At 39.5% G+C, this 19,819-nt stretch overlaps 1 protein-coding gene across 3 annotated transcripts in view; it reads right to left on the bottom strand.

Annotated features, from left to right (window-relative positions):
* tenm1 (teneurin transmembrane protein 1) overlaps positions 1-19,819 on the bottom strand; it is a 2,368,941-nt gene that overhangs the window by 2,151,189 nt on the left and 197,933 nt on the right. The window lies entirely within an intron of this gene.

Here is a 19,819-nt window from a genome sequence, read left to right as displayed (position 1 = left end):
TGAGGACTGCAGATGCTGGAGATCAGAGTCGAGAGTGTGTTGGTGGGAAAGCACAGCAGGTCAGGCAACATCCGAGGAGCAGGAGAATCAACATTTCGGGCATAAGCCCTTCATCAAGAATGAATGATTCTTTCACTCTTGACAGATGCCCATCAGCACCAAGACCCAGATGATTATGACAAGAGAAGTAGACTGAAATGGATGTGTACAAAAAGGCTTTGATTGCTAAGGATGTGCTGAGGTAGAATTACTATTCTGTACACCTGTACAATACATTTTGTTGAAATAGGCACAAATACACAGCACATTTTACTGGAATAGTGAGGACATGAGTTTTATATCTTGTGAATATATTGGTCATAGTTAACAATCACACAGCAACAGGTTATCGTCAAAGAGGTTTATTTGGAAGCACTAGCTTTCGGACTGCTGCTCCTTCATCAGGTAGCTGTGGAACAGGATCATAAGACACAGATTTTATGGCAAAGATTACAGTATCTTGCAACTGAAATGATGCATTGAACAAATCTGGATTGCTGTGAAGTCTTTCATCTTCCAGAATGGGTTGCTGGTTTGGTTCATTAATATGTAAATCTCAGAACTTCTTTTAAGTCACATTGTTGAGACAACTTAAGGTTCTATAAAAAAGGGTGACACCTCAGCTCAGACAATGCATGAAAGATGTGAGGTTAAAGTCTGTCTGTATCTCAATCTTGAGTCAGACTGATTCTATTTCCAAAGTAGGAACTTAGAAAATATTACATGGATTGACTGCCTGCATTGACTGCCTGCAGATTGTGCATTTTTTGAGAAAAATATAATGTATCTGTGAATATAATTTTGCAAATGCAAATTCACCCCATAGACTTATGTGTGTGGGCATGCATGAGTGTGTGCTTCTGACTTTGTGAGTGTGAGTGCGTGTGAGAGTGTATGTTTGCATGTGTGCATGCTTGGTAAAGTGTGTATGTAAGTGTGATGGAATATAAGCCTATGAGAGTGCCTGTGTGTGAATCTGTGTGTGGGGCTGTATGTGTGTGAGACTGTATAGTATAGTAGGGTCACCTGTAATGTGACAAGAACCCATAGTCTTAGTTGATGCCATTCTAATGGGTTTCGAACTTGGCTATCAGTCTGTACTCAGCCACTCTGTATTGTTTCGTATCCCGAAGTCCGCCTCGGAAGATGGTCACCCAATGATCAGAGGCCAAATGTTTCTGACCACTAAAGCTTTCCCGGACTGGCAAAAGCCCATTGCAAAATACAAATGGGTTATTAATGGAGGAGAAGGTGCCTTGCAATTGTAATCACAGAAGATGTAACACTTGCCCATTCACCTCCTTCCTTCCCACTGTCCAAGACCCCAAACATATTTTCCAGGTTCAGCAGCATTACACTTGTACCCCTTTCAATTTAGTCCATTGTGTTTGCTACAATGTGGTCTCCTTATATTGATGAGTGCAAAGACTAGGTTACTGCTTTGCAGAACAGCTCCACTCTCTCAGTAGGAATGACACTGACCTCCCAGTTGTTTGCTTTTTCAATAAATCATCTTGCTGTCATACTAACATTTCTGTGCTACAAAATTGCAACAAAGCATAAGGTAAGCTTGAAGAACAAGACCTCCTTTTCTATTCAGGCACTTTATAGCCTTGAAGACTCAGAATTGAATTCAATAACTACAAAAACAAATTACAATATGTCTGTTACCCATTTTTCTTACATTATCTCCCTCACTCATCCCTCACCCACAGCTTTATCTTGTTTATTTTACTCCTAGTTTAGAGGACCCATTTCCTCCCTTTCACACCTTATCTTCCACCCATTTTACATCTCTTTTTCTCATATTCCACCATTAAAAACCTTTTGCGTTTGCACTGAGCATCCCTGTCTGTCAAAACTGTATAAAAAAAGTTTTGAACTTTTCCTGTTCAGAAGAAGAGTCCAAACAGACTTAAAACATTGTCCAGTTTCTCTCTCGACAATGTTGCTGGACCTGATGAGTTTCTCCAGTATTCTCTGTGTTTGTTATTGAAACTCATTATTTATGCTGTAGCTTTGCAAACAGCAGGGGAAAGCGAATGAGATGGCACAGCACCAAGTCGTGTATACAAAATGGGTTTTGCTCGGCAACAGGTTGCCGAATGGTTTCAGCACCTTGCCCAGTTCTGGATGCCAAAGGTCATCAGACTGATGCAACTGCCTGATTGGTTCTTAGATAACTGAACATCTTGAGGATATGAATGATATTGTGAGAAGGCCTTAGAATTTTAGAAGGAGGCAGGGCAATGTGTGTTGCTCTCCAGTAAAATGCCTGAAGCTAAACTACTGTACTGTAATGATTGTTTAACAAACCAGTGTTGAAATAGTAAGCAAAAGACTTTCAGTAATTGATAAGAGTTTTATTGTAAATCTATAGATTAACACAAACACAAGTTTCCACCTTTCCTTTCGGGATCATTTCTTTGCCAAGACCATTTTCCACACAAAGTCCAAGGAGCATTACTTGCTCTCAATCAACTCTGGAGCTGTTCTGGATTGCCCTTAAAGCAAACAACATTTTTTACATTAAAAATGGTGCACCATTATACCATACATTTGCAATATTTGTTCCATTGTCATCTTTGCAAATATTCTGATGAATAAATGAAGATTTCCAAATTTAAAACAGACCATTTTAATTATGAATGTTTGTAGCTTCTTTCCCTCAGCATTTTGTGAAATTCCAGATGGTGAGGTAGCTGACAATTCTCTTCAGACATCACAACCTAAGCCAAGGTTTCAATGCCAAGCCATTTTACAGAAGAAAAGCAAATTGGTTTTTAATTTTTACAACTCCAATCTTTGAGCTGTCAGAATTTTCAACACACTGAGTTTTCTACATATAGATTATTTCCTTCACAATAAGCCTTCATAAATCATCTAAAAAACTGAAAAATATGTCAAACTTACTTCATGTTTGCTCGAATGTCATAATTTTAAACCTCGTCCTCAAATTTTCTTCATAGCTCTATTTATCTTCTGAAGCAATGAATTCATATTTAATACTTTACCCCACCACCCTTTTAGCTTGGTAATGCATGTTCAGCTAGTGATTCTCAGCACATTCTTGAAACATGGGGTTATTGTAGTTGAGCCCAAAACTGTTCCAACATGTACAAAAATGCACTTTTGCAATGCTAATCACTGTACAGCAAAGGAAAGTAGGAATTTGAGTGTTTCCTGTTTTTTGTAGTTGCTTTTACTGATGGGTGGATTGTGAAGAACTTATTCAAAACAGCAGGTAGCATTCCTGGAACCTATTAGCATGGATATTTCCATTAGATTTTGCTGTATACACCACACTCCAGACTTGTGCCTTTTGGATGATCGTTTGATTTTTCGGAGATCAGAAGTGAGCTATTCACTGGAATTACCAGATTCAGATGACCATTATAGTCACAGTATTTATGCAATAGTTTCTGGTGAAGGGTATGTTCATTTGTGAGATTAAATATTAGTAATGCCATTGAATGTCATGAGGAAATGGTTAGATTCTCACTTGTTGGAGATTGTCATTGCCTGTCTTTTGCCTGTCATTGCATGTGGCTACAGACTACTTCAGTGTCTGAGGAGTAGTGAGTGGTGTGAACTTTGTGCACTCATGTGCATAATCTTCAGGATCTGACGTTATAATGGATGGATTTTTCATCTCAGCATTCACAAAGGAAAAGGATGATGTGGATATAGTAAACCAAGAGGAGTAGTCTGAAATATTGGACAAAATAATCATAACTAGAGAGGAAGTGTTGCAGTAGTTGGAATCCTTGAAAGTGGATAAGTTGACAGATGGATTGCTCCCTTGTTCAAGGAGGTCAGGAAGAAAATAGCAGATACTCTGAGGATTGTTTTCCAGTCTTCAGTAAACTGCCAGATGACTGGAGGAATGCAAATGTTTTTTTTTAAATGAGGGTACAAAGGAAATGCCAAATAATTATAGGCTAGTTAATCTTACTTCAGTGGTGGGCAAATTGTTTGAATTTATCCTGAGATGAGATAACCTGTCACTTAGAAAGGCATGGACTAGTCAGGGTTAGTCAACAGGACTGTGTTAAGGGAAGGTCATACTTTGCAAATTTGATTGAATTCTTTGAGGAAGTGATAAGGAACATTGACAAAGGTAGTGCAGTGGATGTTGTCTATCTGGAGTTTAGTAAAGCATTCAACAAGGTTCCACATAGCAGACTGATCAAAAAAGTAAAAGACCCCATGTGTTGAACTGAATCCAAATGAGACAAGTTAGCTGCGAGTATGAATCATGATCAGTTTATCATCAAAACTGATCATTGACATGTGAACAGGCTATGAGCTAAACAACTCACTGTGGTGGTCATTATATTTGGAGTGATTATTCACAATGCCAAAATGACCGTTGCTCATTTACAGAGATGTCCCATGATATAAAGCTGGTTTTAGCAGAACAGACTATAGGAAACATCTGTGTGTCCTCCATACTCAGAGACATTATCACCAGCTCAGTCATTGCTGCTGAAGGGTTTGGGGAGGCAAGGCTGAGGAAAGAACTGGGCAGGAGTAGGGACAATGGCTGGGCCTGGGAGTTGGGGGTGGCCTGCACCAGGAGTAGAGGAATCAGCCTTTGTTTATTCCATTTCGTGTATTAGTTTTTATGAAAGAATTATTTTAAAAACATAAAGAACTTTCTAATCATACACTTTCTGCAGTGCCATTGATGAGATTGATTGCTGCTATTCATTATTAATGATGTTGGCTTTTTCTTTGCAGTACCTCCAGGTAGCATTTATAGAAATCTTAGCCAATCATTTTCTTTTTCTGCTGTGTAGACAGCAGGGGAAGAGATTGAGAATTGTCTCTGGCCTTGACTTCTGCACAGCTCAGAAGATTGAAAGACCAAGATAAAGAAGTGCAAAAGGTCAAGGAGTCCAGCAGGCAATCAATTGCATCAACATCCAAGGCTCTGTTGTGTCATCATGACTGGGAGACTATAAGACAGGGCCACATTGAAGCACAGTTACAGCAGTCTGGTGAAAAAGAGTCACCTCCAAATCCAGGCCTATAACACTGGTGGTAACCAGCCATGTCGAAGATTGTCAGTTTCAGTCAAGTCATGAAGGGGTTGTATTATTGTTTTGTTGGTTTAAGAAATGAATGAATTTACGGTTGAACTGAACTACATTTGTTGCATACATTTTTATTCTTGTAACTGTTTTACAAAAGATCAGAGTCTTTTACATCACCAAATGAGTTGAATGAACCAATAAAATAAACATCACAGAGTGTGATTCTTTTGCAGACTTATCTCTCAAAATGCTTGTGTGGTAAAGTATAAGTTGAGGGGGTCACCATTGTTTCTTGAGACCCGACATTAACGTTTTGTATAATGCTTATAGTTTTAAATGCAATTATGTGGTAAAATCTAGGTCTTATATTCAGAGTTCTGCAATTCATCCTACATGTTTTATGCAGCAATATCTCTGTAGTCATGCTTTACTGCGACATGATTCTTATATTCTAAGTAAATACATTGCTGTTCAGGAGCTGAGGGCTACAGGCTGCATGGTTTTCTGTTCTCAGATGTTTTAATGATCTAATGGAAAACAGAAGCAACAGTAAAAAAAAAGGAGGTTACAACAATCAGTGGCAGAGGATGAAACCTTGACTCAGCCTCAAGATGAGGATTTGTCAGATGTTTACCATGAGCTCTATTGCTTGACATTGCTAAAAAGAAACTAGAAATAGCATCTGCAATATTTTCTTTCAATGCAATGCAGTTATACCTCATGCAAGCAAAAGGAATAACATGGTTAGACCGTTTCAAAAAAATAAGTGCCCAGAGAATTTCCCCTCAGTTGCTTCACAATGCACATTTCATCTACACTTTCAGTAGATTCAATCCTTGAGATCAGTTCCTATGGAAGGGGAATTACATGAAGGAGCATGTATACACTGACAATCCTGACAACATTGAATGTCTGAAGGTCAGCATCAAACATACATGCAGGAGACTTTTCTCATTGACATGACTCAAAATGCCAGAGACATCTTTTATACCTATACACAACATTAGTGAATTCTGTATACTTTGTGGCAACAAGAATACTGACTGGTTTTCCTTTAAATCTGCAAATAGCTGAAAAGAAAGTTCAGATTTTCTGATGAGTCTCACACAAGTTGCTCCTTGCCCTTAATCTTTTACAGAAGAAGTGAGTTCCACTTTTATTAATAGGAGATCCTTCAGAAATGTAGAGCTGTACTTCCATTCTGACAATTCTTTTGTGGTGTACAACTGTCAGAGGAAAGCAAATTATGTCCCCCTTTAAATTGCAGTCAGCTGTCATATTCTGGACTTTAAATGTCTTGAAAGCCAAATTGACATGTAAGTATGTCAGGCTAGGCATATAAGGTATTAGGGTATGGAGAGAGTATGGGACAAAATGGGTAGGGGAGATTGGGTGCCAGTTAAGTAGGGTCCCAGGTGTTTGGGAGCTTGGGTGCCAGATAAGTTCCTACTTATCTCTAAATCCATCAGAAGGGTGCCAGTTAAGGAATTAATCAGCTGTTGTGATGATGCTGGTACTTTCACAAGGTTATGTTGCCCTTGGCTTTTTTTTGTCAGAGGGGCCGTATAGACATAAGTTCCAAGCGTCTGGTTTGGATGTGATTTAGGGCCAATGTGGTAATAGCTAACAGACACTGCCTCAGGCAGAAGACTTTCAAGTGTAAAAGAAAACGCTTGTATAATGAAAGGGGAGTGGCCAGTTTCTCCCAACTCAGCTTTCCTCTGGTTTGGTTTGGTTTTAGTAGTCTGGCTTTTCAGAGCTGCTAGTCAGTTGTTAGCTGGGAATCCAAAGGAAACAGCTACATGGAAGAAGGTGTTCCATGCTGAATCTCTCTGCCATCTCTCTTTTGTCTGCCCCTGTGCTTGATTTTACCTTTTTTGCCATGGGGTGTTAATGGGGACTGTTGCAGGCATTTGGACATTTGGAGCAGGCTATTGGTTTTGGTATGGTGGAGCTGTACATGAAGCTTGGGTTTTGGGAGAGTTATAGTGTGTCACATCAAGGTCTGGGTAGGGTAAAAAATCTGGGGGAAGTGTAGTTACGTGTATATAAGTTAAGTTCCTCTGGAGTCAGACTATGCATTTATTAGTTTAACTTTACCCAAGTAACTATTTTACTTAATTCATAGGAACTCTCAAAAAGGTTTATGATGTAAACTCTTTGACTTTGGAGGCTGTGCAGAATTGCAGACAGAAAATTCAATTTGCTGTGCAGCTTCCTCACAATGTGCCAAAATGGAAACTCTGCAGTATCCCCAAGAATAGATTTTATCACCTGGGCCTTCTCCAACACCAAATCCTAGCCACCTGACACCTGGAGAAAGAACACCTTGGGGCCCTCCAACCAGATGACATCAAAGTCGATTTCACCAGTTTCCTCATCTCCCCTCCTCCCAGATCCAGCCGTCCAACTCAGCACCATCCACTTAAACTGTCTTACCAGTCTATCTTCCTTCCCACCTATCAATGAAGTCCTCCATCCAGACTACATTTAGTGTTTTTGCCCCCCTCAGTGCTTCCTCTAAGAGTTATTCAACGTGGAAGAGTACTGATTCATCAGAGGAGGGAGGATGCTGTTTGGTAATCAGCAGGAGGTTTCCTTGAGCATATTTAACCTGAAGACTTCATGGGGTTCGGAATCGATGTTGAAGTCTCCCAAGGAAACTCCCTCCGGACTGTACACAACTTCAACTCTGCTGTGTCTGTCTTGTTGGAGGATAGGTACTGTAATGGTGGTGTGTGGGTTGTTTTATGTAAGTTATGACTCCATGTGTATGAATATGTCTGATGTTGCTTGACTCGTCTGTGAAACTGCTGTCCTAATTTTGGCATTAGCCCCATCACCTCCTACCACTAACCATGTTAGGAAGGACAACTCTGCAGTGTCACTGGGGCTATTTTTGCTGGAATCTTTTCCAATGTCTAAGTCAATGCCACCTGGTCTGTCCAGTTTCATTTCTTTATTGAGACTTATATAGCTGAGTAGTTTGCCAGATCATTTCACGGGGCAGCTGAGAGTCAACTGCACTACTTTGGGTCTGGAGTCACATGTAGGCCAGGCCAATGAGGATGGCAGATATCTTTCCTGAAAGACATTAGTGAGCCAGATGGCTTTTTACAGCAATCAATAGTAGTTTCATGATCATCATAGATTTTTAATTCAAATTCAAAGTGTACCTTGAGGAGATTCAAACCAGGGTCCCCAGAAAATGAGCTGAGTTTCTGGATTAATCATTTAGTGATGATACCATTAGGCCATTGACTCGAGATGAGATATGGTTACAATACCCTTTAAATAGGCACTCAATTTTCCCAGAATCATTTTGAATTGAATTTATTATCATGTGTACCAAGGCACAGTGATAAGCTTTGTCTTGCGAGCAATACAGGCAGATCACAGAGTAAATTAGCGTAGATAAGTAAATAATAGGTACACAGCGGCAAAAACCAAAACACAGGTACAGGCAAATGTGAAGAGTTTGAGAGTCCATTCAGTATTCTAACAACCATAGGGTAGAAATGGTTGCGAAACCGGCTGGTGTGTTTGTGTGTGTGTGTTCAGGCTTCTGTACCTTCTCCCCGATGGTAGAGGTTGTAGAAAAACATTGCCAGGGTGAGATGGATCTTTAAGAATACTGGTGGCCTTTCCTTGACAGCGGGCCTGGCAGATGGATTCTATAGATGGGAGGTTGGCCTTTGTGTTTGTCCGAGCCAAGTTCACCACTCTCTGTAACTGTCTCAAATCTTGAATGGTACAGTTGCCATACCAGGGAAAGGTTAAAGATGTCTGAGAAGACCTCTGCCAGTTGATCTGTGCATGCTCTGAGTGCATGGCCTGGTACTCTGTCTGGTCCTATCACTTTCCTTGGATTCACAGGAAGGAAAACTGATGTGACCTCTGATGCAGTGACTGTTGGTATAGGTTTGTCAGGACTTGTCAGAATAGGTGTTACCTCTCTGCCAAAATTCTGCTCAAAGTAAGCATAGAAGGCGTTGAGACCATCTGGGAGGGATGTGTCATCATCTGCTATCTTGTGCTGTCTCTTTTTAAAACCTGTGATGTCATTCAGCCCTTGCCATAGTCGCCGGGTGTCTGTCTGGGTCTCTAGTTTGGATCAGTATTGGTCCTTGGCTGCCTTTATGGCTCTGCAAAGGTCATACTTGGATTTTTATATTTGAGTGGGTCTCCTGATCTGAAGGCCTTACACCTGGTTTTTAGCAGGTTCTATATGTCCTGATTCATCCAGTGTTTCCTGTTGGGGAACATCCGGATTGACTTCCACGGTATGCAGTCCTCCATACACTTGCTGATGAGGTCTGTGATGGTGGTGGACTACCCGTCCAAGTTACCTGCAGACTGTTTGAACATGGCCCAATCAGCTGATTCCAGACAGCACCAGATCCTCTGCCTCCTCCAACCAGCACTGGACCTGTATCCGCAAGGGACTCTCCTGCTTGAGCTTTTGCCTGTAAGCTGGGAAAGGAAACATGGCAATGTGATTGGAGTTCCCGGAACGAGGGCGGGGGATGGAGCAGTAGGCATCTTTCATAGTGGTGGAGCAGTGATCTAAAATGTTCCACCCCTGGTGGGGCAGGTAATGTTCTGGTGGTATTTGGGCAACACCTTTCTTAGATTGGCTTGATTGAAGTCACCGGTTACAATAAACAGGGCCTTAGGGTGTTCCGTCTCCAGGGTGTTAGTGGTGGAGTACAGCACATCCAGAACTTGCTCAATCATTTACTTGTGATGATATGTACCCAGCAGTTTGTACAGCAGTGGTAAATTCCAGTGGTAGATAGAAGGGGTGGTGAGAAATTCAAGGTTTGGGGAACAATGGCTGTCCAGGTTTGCAATGTCCATGCACCACAAGTTGTTGATTAAAAAGCAAACCCCTCCAGCTTTTGTCTTACCCGAGGACCATCCACCCTTTGTCTTACCTGAAAGAATTCTCAGCTCTTGAAAGTTTACTTTTATTCTTTTACCTTCTCAGCATGGCAACTTTTCACCCTGGAAGTATCCTTCATGTTGAGAGTATAGTGGAGACCCTCCCTCTAGTCCAAATCTTCCATTTAGATTTAATTCCTTGGATATTTGGTCATTTCAATCCAAATCTGAGCTCCCATCAGCATTCCAGGATGGTGAACTGTAGAGGCCTTCAGAGTCTCTCAGACCTTGACAAACTAATCCACACGTTTGTGATATTCAGTGATATTTTACAATAGCCTGTAAACCAATCTTTAAAATTATTATGTCCATACCCTTCGCTATGGCAACATGAATGACATTGACTGTATATCCAAGTAGAGTCACTTATTATTTACCCTTGAGAGTCTAACACTCTCTTATTTCAGAAGTAAATAAGCAGTGTGGACCACCACTGTTTAGAACTCAACATTCAAAACACAATTCTGCACTAGGAGACTACTGGTATCAGAGCTGTCTTTGTTATTATTTGTCAATGTGAATATCTTTTACCAATTTTTTCTTTATGAAACAACCTAAGCCTTTCTTTAAACTTTGCAGTCCTAGCACTCAGAAAAGGTGTCAGGTGGACTTTTGTATAGGTCACAAGATCCACCTTGCTTTAAGTACACAGTCCCAAAACATATTTGATGGACTTTAGACTTAAATCAAACATCAAAAAATGTGCAGGTTTGATATTTCTTCCTTTCAAATTAAAAGAGTTAAATCATAACATTTTTTAATGAAAACACTCATTTTTTCTTCTTCTAAGCAATCAATATAAAAATGTTTGGCCCAAATGCAAAATTATCCAGAAAATCCTATTATATTGATCCCAGCACCAAGCAAACTGTATTTGCTGGTGTTGACATCATCCATCTGTTTTCTCTTTAGACTCCAGGCTACTTGCCAGAACATGTTAACTGATGGAGCATGTGTGCTGGGGACCAACACGTCAAACCATCCTTGGCCCCCTGGTCATTAGTTCTATGCTAGATACCCATAATGTTGATAATCAGGAACACCAGGCTTATGTTGCCTCATTTGACTTCACTTCACAGATAGGACAATGGACAGATAGACATAAAACCGGCTGGAAATTTATAGAATGAGAAAGACCTGATAGTACTTTGTATCTCCCCTATTATTATACCAGCCATACTCTGAAATTATCTCAAGATTGTTGCAAAAGATTGAGAGAATTCCAAGGCCATTTTTTTTGTCATAATTCACTCAATTTTATTGAGAGTACAATATTTGTGTATCTATTGGTCTACTTTTCATCTTATTGGTATTTGCTTTCAACCATGTGTCACTTCCATATGAACAATATGAAGCAATTAAAGGCAGATTTTCACCACAAATAGTGTCCATGCAAAGTGTTTTTATTTCACCCTGATGTTATTGTTATGAAGTAAATGCTGCTTGAAACTGAAATCATGGCCTGATCTGGCAGGGGACCAAAATAAGATGACGTTGGAGGAGTCAACCTGTCTCAGTTCACTTTATTTGAGAATTTGTTCCAGTCATAGTATTTGATTTATAACACTGATAACTGCTTTGCACCCAAATCAAACTCATGGTAACTGTCGATGAGAAGTGCAACTTCTGAACAAGCATTCAATTGATTCTACGTCAGAGTATATTCTTCAGTAAAATGAAGAACCACAGATGTTGGAGACCTGAAACAAAAACAGAAATTGCTGTAGAAGCTCAGTAGGTCTGGCAACATCTTTTGGAAGAAAGCAGAATCTGGAGACTATTCAAGAGAATCTTCAGAATAAATGCCACTTTTTCCCAGCTACCAAAGCTGAAGTGGGGGAGGGGGGAGAGGTGAGCGGTTGGAGAGATGGAGCCCAGAGAAAGAGTGAGAGGGAGGGAGGCATAAAAGGGAGGTAAACAAGATTGTGGACAGCAGGGCAGGACAGAAGAAAGGTTGATTATGTGATAATTAGAGCTAACTGTGAGAAAACAGTTAGCTGTGCTAAATGCAATACATATCGTGTGATAATGGATCTTGGAGTTTCTCATCTCTTATTATCACCTGTTCATCTTTTCTTGTGTCCTGACTTGCTATTCATCACTGACAGTGAATAACCTGTACACTGCTCAGCTTTAAGTATGGTAGCTGCAGTGAAAATCCTGAAAGATCCAGGCTGTAGTGAATATTTCCACCACTGTTGAGTGATAGGACAAGAGTAGCACAACAAGAAAAGAACTGAAAGAACTGTGGATGCTGTAAATCAGGAACAAAAACAGAAATTGCTGTAAAAGCTCAACAGGTCTGGCAGCATCTGTGAAGAGAAATCAGAGTTAACATTTCCGGTCCAGTGATTCTTTCTCACAACAATTCTGAGGAAGGGTCACTGGACCTGAATCAATAACTTAAATTTCTCTTCACAGTTTCTGCAAAGGGTAGCATGGTACTTACATCCTGACCTGCTATTGTCATTGACAGTGATAGCTCACTGAGAGAAACCTTTCATGACAATCCCCGAGATTGACACTGACCTGATAACAATGTCTTCTTTACTTATGATCTCTTGCATTTTTGGTGACAGCTGTCCATTTATTTTCAAGCTGAAAAATTGCCAGTAGTTGCCAATTTACAACACTTCTGTTAAAACAAAATCCTCCAGGTCGGTGGAGTGAAGCTTGGTTCCATGGAAATGAGGCTAAATAGACAGTGAAGATTTGTCAAGCTGAAGTACCCATCAACACTACCTTCCATAACTTTGGTAGTGTCAATTAGATGTGAGAGACAGTTGAACTTCTGAAAGAAACACAGCTGAAAAATGTGTTGCTGGAAAAGCGCAGCAGGTCAGGCAGCATCCAAGGAGCAGGGGAATCGACGTTTCGGGCATAATGCGCGAAACGTCGATTCCCCTGCTCCTTGGATGCTGCCTGACCTACTGCGCTTTTCCAGCAACACATTTTTCAGCTCTGATCTCCAGCATCTGCAGTCCTCACTTTCTCCTGAAAGAAACACAGGGCAATTTCACCAGGTGCAGCAGACAGTAAGACTATAAGACATCGGAGTGGAACTAAGTCCATTCAGCCCATTGAGTCCATTCCACTATTTAATCATGGCTGATGGGCATTTCAACTCCACCTACCCGCATTCTCCTTGTAGCACTTCATTCCTTGCAAGATCAAGAATTTATCAATCTCTGCCTTGAAGACATTTAAAGTCCCAAACTCCACTACACTTCATGCCAATGAATTCCACAGGCCCACCACTCTCTGACTGAAGAAATGTCTGCTCACTTCCATTCTAAATTGACCTCCTCTAATTCTAAGGCTGTGCCCATGGGTCCTTGTATCCCTGCCTATTGGAAACAAGTTCCCAGCATCCACCCTTTCTAAGCCATTCTTGTAAGTTTCTATTAGATCTCCCCTCAATCTTCTCATGACAATATATGACAAACATATCAGGGAGAAAAAAAAAGATCATGTGGAAAACCAGCTATGTGTGATATTTTGGCTGAAAGTTCAGCTGAATAAGAACAAACATAATCAGATTCCAGAAATCAGTCAGACACTGAAGAAAGAGACAAGAACAGTAGTTATGCAGCAATTAGAGAAACAAATGTATACTAAAATGAGTAGTCTAACTAGGTCATTCAGATCCTGGGCTTATAACAAACTTGGTCCAAAAATGTCAGGGTGGAATGGCAGCTCAGTAGTTAGCTGCTTCACAACCAGGGACCCGGGTTTGATTCCAGCTCGGGTGACTGTCTGTGTGGAATTTGCACATTCTACCAGTAGTTGCCTGGGTTTCCTTCAAGTGCTCCAGTTTCCTCCTGTCATCCAAAGATGTGTCGGTGAGGGAGATTGGCCATGGGAAATGGAAGGTTACAGGGATTGTGTGGATCTGGGTGGGATGCTTTTTTGGAGCATCGGTGTGGACGTAAATAGCCTGCTTCCACTTGTGCAAAAGAACTGAACACCTGAGGTGAGCTGAGGGTAACTACCCTTGAACAGTAATGCAGTATTTGACTTTGTTTTCTTATAGTTATTTATATGATGTAGGCTGTACCAGAGTTATGGTCCACTCCTAGAGGCCCTTGAGCAGATGGTGATGAGTTGCCTTCTTGAACCAATGATGTGCATTAATGAGCCCCAGCAAATCTGGTGTCAATGGAAGTCATGAGGTAAATACTCTATTGGGTTGAAATCAGACTTTGGGCACATGTAGTTTTTGGAGGTCAGTGATCACAGTCCCAATGATTTTTTGCATGTGTTGCCCAGGGTAGTGACCTAGGCTAAACCATCTTCAGCTGCTTCATCTATGATCCTCTCACCATCATAAGCTCAATAAAAATATGATGTGAATAACATCTCCTTTCTCCACAAAGCCTTTCTCGCACCCACAAGGCAAAAGTCAGGAGTATGATGGAATATTACTCACTTACCTGGACGAGTACAAATCTAATAATATGCAAGATGTTTGACATCATCCAGGACAAAGCAATTCAGTTGACCACCACTTACACACACTGATAGCAGTGTGTGCTATCTGAAAGGATACCCTGAAGTCATTTATTTGGGCTCTTCAAACAGCATGTATCAAAGCTGTGACACCCTGATGGACAAAGGCCATAGATGCATGGCAACCTTCAATAAATTTCCTTCCAAGCCACACACTATCTTGACTTGAAACTCCATCAGCATTCTCTGACTGTCACTCGGTCAAAATCCTGGAACAGTGTTCCCAAGTGTACAGTGGGTGTCCTGACACTCCAAAGACTGTAGCAGTTCAAGAAAGCAGCTCACCACTACCTTCTTCAGGGCAATTAGTGATGGAAAATTAATGCTTGCCCAGCTGCTGATGCCCACAGTACATGAACAAATAAATAGAAAGAATCTCTTTTGCATGGTACTGGAGCAATATCACAAAGGAAGTCTTGCTTAAAAATGAATAGTTCTCATCAGATCATAGCCATGTCAATCCTTAAACTTTATGTTGCTCGTATAAAATGTTGGCTTTGTAATAAAATTGTGTGAATTGTAATTCTCAATCTCTCACATAATACTGCAATAATGTTTCAAGAAACTTAATCACAAGCCTGTGATCCTCACTAGAGCATGTTAGGTGAGACATGTCATTCTCATTTCATGTAGCCCATTCATACTCACTGGAGTTGGGTTTTATTGGTTTTGTCTGGCATTAAACAGGCAGTAATGATCACAAAATTAAACAATTTGGTCTGATTGGCTAAAAATAAAAATGGACTCTACTGTCCAAGGACAGGAGAAAAGTCACAATTGTAAATTTTAAACCTGTCTGCTGGAAATCTGTGTTGGAAATGTGAGCTTGCATGGTGTACAATTATCCAAAGAATCACTTTGGTGTGTACTTTAATATCCAATACATGCTGTCAACAGGTGAGACTGCATTTTTCAAATGAAAAGTTGGTGAAGAATGACAAGTTAAGTGAATTACAAGAAGCCTGGGACAATCAGAGAAACCAAATATTGGCCACCATCTTCAGAAAAAAAGATATAAGTAAAACATGAAAAGATGAGAAAATTAGATTGAAACTTCTGCTAGTTCATCCATATGGCTCTAAGCTGACAATATCTCACATTTTTCCTTCATTTAAAGAAACTGAGATATCCCCAGCTGATGCACTTTGAGGGACATTTTTTCACTAATACAGTGGCAGAATGCCAAACGGATAAAAGGGGTTTTCATTTCCATTATCTGACAGTCAAGAAATGAATTTGAGATTGGATTTAAAAAAAATTTCTCTCCCACCTTCTCTTTTCTTAAGGGAATGGCAATGCCATCAAAGCAGACCAGAACTAGGCTGATGACTACTGAAAGTCAACTTTTGCAAGATGCACCTGAGGATACAATATCACACAGGACACCTTTGTGCTATGTTATTGCTAAGCAATTATCCTTCACCAAATCTGAGGAAGTTACGGAACAGTATGGGGTGATGAGGCCCTTTCATTTTGTCTGCTCTATTGACCCCAGTAACAAATACACAGCTGAATCTGCTGATAAGGATCTGTCTGCTTAGTGAGAAGGAGAAAGAAATGAAAATCTTTTCACTTCAGTGCAGTCTTATCTTTAGAAGGTCAACCTTTCTTTTCAATGTACACTGCTCAAGAGCCTGAAAGACATTTCCCATACACTGGTTCTGTAAATTACCCTTCTCCAATTAATTTGCATCCAAAACACATGATGAAATCTTTTCTCCTTTGAGTCACTTGTGTAAATGAAATGTGATGTTCATTGTTAGCACTGCAAATGATAAAATAGCATTCTATTTCATTCTGTCATCTCTGACTTCAGGAAAGCAAGGAGAATCATCTTAGTTCTACCATTGATTTTTTAAAAAAATTGGGTTTCACCTGTAATCTTATACTAAGATAACCAATACTTTGCATTTCTAAATCGAAAGACTGTAGTTCTGATTCAGTCATAATCACTGTGAATAGAATGTTAATAGGGAGAGAAAAAAACAGAAGTGCAGAGGTCCTTTTATGCATGAGAAAACAATTTTTAATCAATGCATGATTTTAATTGTAATCACAGCATTTCAAGGTCTCATACCATTTGAAAATTACAATTTTAAATGTGATAAATATGCAGAACTCTAAAATGCAAGGCATGCCAACTCAACACAGTTGTCAATTCTGGTTCAGGATAGCAAGGCATACTAAAGTAATATAGAACGACATTGAGCTGAAAGTCATATTCAATGGTGCCTTTCAGCTCAATCTGTAATGCATATTTTCCCTTCAACTTTTTTCCTTTTGTAAAGGTATTAACCCATGCTGGGGTATTGCTCTCCAATTGCAGTTGTTCTTCAGTATTCTACAGAGCTGACCAATCTTCATATGTAAAGCTAACTACTATCAGAGACTATTCAAAATGGAGGGGCTCCACACCTTTGCTTGATTCTAACCTCACTTGATTCGGCCATTTGCACAATTTTACATGGGAAGAAAAGGATAAATCTGCTGATATTTCATTGCAGCTGACTCCAATTGTATTAAATATATTGTAATTCCACCTAAGATCAATTACTTCAACATTAATCTGAAATCTGAGGGAGTGCTGCACAGTAGGAGATGCCTTTTTTTTGGACGATTTCAAATCAAGCATCCATTTGTTGTTTCAACTGGTTTTAAACAATTCAATGCCACAATGCAAAGAACAATACTGTTCTTTCGGGTATACTGCCCAATATTTTACCTCAACTACCCTCATTTAAAAAATGGTTATCAAGTAATTATTTAATTTCTATTTGTGAGGCATTTATATGTGGAAATTGACTTCAATATTTTGCTTTGTTAAATTACTTAAGTGACTCCAACTGAAAATTGCAGTAAGGTTTGTCAAGTGTTTAATGACATCCTGAGATCACAAAATATAATATATAAATGGAACATTTCTTTCACTCCTGAAATCCCAATATGGGTTTTCGCAATTAAATATCATGAGGGGATTTTAAGCTACATCATACTGATTCAGAGAAGAGGATGCTTCCACCAAGCAATAATGGAGCATGGTGGTCATTCTTTGGGCATCGCAAAGGGCCAAATTTAACATCCTTTCTATATCTCATGAGAAGAGGGCATATGCAGTTGTTGTGGCAAAGATAAAATCAAAGCAGCTTTATTTTTCCCCCAGGTCCATACAGGTCTTTGGCCTGCCTTCAACTTAAAGGCCTATTTCAGGGAGCTTGTGAAACAAAATGCAAGATCCTATAGCAATTGTAAAACTCCAATTTACTGAATTGCTATGCAAATTGCACAATAAATGAGACCCACGATAAAAAGCCAGCAATGAGTATCAACAAGCCCTGAAGAGAGCGGAAATGGATAAATTCTTTTATTTTTATGTGAACGTCTCCACCTCAGAATATGACCCACAGTCAAAATTCATGCAAAATGCTGATCCAGAATTAAAATTAAAACACAGGTTTCAGAGGAAACTATCTGAGGTCACTTTATTTGAATCAGATGCATGCAAAAATCTTGTTACTTACATGTGGCTAACACATTTAACATAGACAGTTTTCTAACGCTTTACTAAGAGAGATCAGCATTTTATTAAAAGATACTTTACAATGGGTTTTTCATGAGGAGATAAATTCATTTGTTACATAGAAGTTAGCAAACATGACTGCACAGTCAGTGTCTAATTTTCCAGAGGTCTCACAGGGCAGCAACTTACTGCTAGTTCTTAAGACATAAGTACAAAATCGTATTGTATTATTGATCTTCTACTGCATTCATATGGCTTCCAACATCAAACTATATAACATTCAGTAGTGTACATTAGTATAATTTTTGAGGGTACAATCAACTCTGTTTTCTTCTAAGTTGCGTTTCTATCTCAGTCTGGAGGTGAATCTCCATTTGTTTCAGGGCAAAACAGCCTATTCATGTTGTCTGGTGCAGCCATCTGAATTTTTTACAAATGTAGGTTCTTTAGGGTCTTAAGTAGTCTACTGCATGTGAGGGTCGTGACTTTTTGGTCTAATGAGATATAGTTCATTGCATCTCTGCAACTATTTAGGGGTTATAACAGGCTGCATATGAGTACAAAGACTGTTGGGAGCACTATGACTTTTGTCTGTTTCTCATAAAATCCTACCTTACTTTCTCCCTCATACACCTCAAAATATTTCTAATGTGGGGAGTACATATAAATATTAACCCTTTCAAACTCTTTCTAATCTTTTAAAGCAACTCCCAGCCCCTCAACATTTGAAATCTGAACTGGCAAATAACGATGTGTGTATTAGCAATCCCAACTGTGGCTGTATGAAGGTGCTCAACTGACCATGGAGCTGAGCACCTTTTTTGGACAGGATAAAGGCACTTTACTCTGAAGACAATAGTTACATCAGTCTCAGAAGGGTTGATGCCGAATCTGGAAACTTTATAAAAACTGTGTACCTCAGTTAGAACAATATTCATCAGCCATTCTATTGTATACAAATTTGATTGAGCAATTACATTAGCAGTCAAATTATTAAGCTTCTATGATCCCTGATGGGACATGTGCTGGTTTTCTCCCTGTAGTGCTGTGTTGAAATTAAAAATTAAATCATGTGATACATGAAACTTGCTTTGTCAGTGTCATAATGCCTCATGTTAGCTCCTGTCACACTAGTTAGCCTTCATTGCTGATAGTATTTGACATTTATCACAATCTTTCTTTACAGATAACTATAAATGCGATTGAGTTAAATGATAGATTCTCTGTAAAATACAATCCTTATCAAATTCATTTCATTCCTTAATTGAGAATAGGATCATTTTTGGCATGCATACACACTAGCAGTCAGCAAGGTCGATGATGTTGTGGCAATCAAAAAAGTACAAGTTTCCAGTTGTGTAGTTATAAAATTATAGAAGCTGCCCATTGTAATTGTTATCTGCTCCTGCAGATTCTGGCTGTGCTCATGCAGAGATGGAGTTTTTTCAGGTTTCGATTTTCTTACATATATTGATTCGATGTATTTTGTTATAACCTTCATGTAAATCCTGTTACTTCAGTTGTAATGAACTGACTATTTTTATGTACTGATTTTTATAGTGACCTTGCATAGATCTTTTATGTTGAAACAGCTTGCACTCTTGTTGTTTTTAGTTAACTCATCTTAGGCCCAAAAGCATGGTGATGTCATGCATTCAGAATTTTTTTAAAATGATAGGCTTTGAGGTTTTCTCGAACATTCAGATGTACAGTTTGGATATTTGGACTGATATGAAATCATTGGGAGTTGACAGTTCATGCTTCTAGGCAA

This window comes from Chiloscyllium punctatum, chromosome 25 (genome assembly GCF_047496795.1).
Source record: "Chiloscyllium punctatum isolate Juve2018m chromosome 25, sChiPun1.3, whole genome shotgun sequence".
Taxonomy (NCBI): domain Eukaryota; kingdom Metazoa; phylum Chordata; class Chondrichthyes; order Orectolobiformes; family Hemiscylliidae; genus Chiloscyllium; species Chiloscyllium punctatum.
This window is presented reverse-complemented; position numbering and strand designations above follow the sequence as displayed.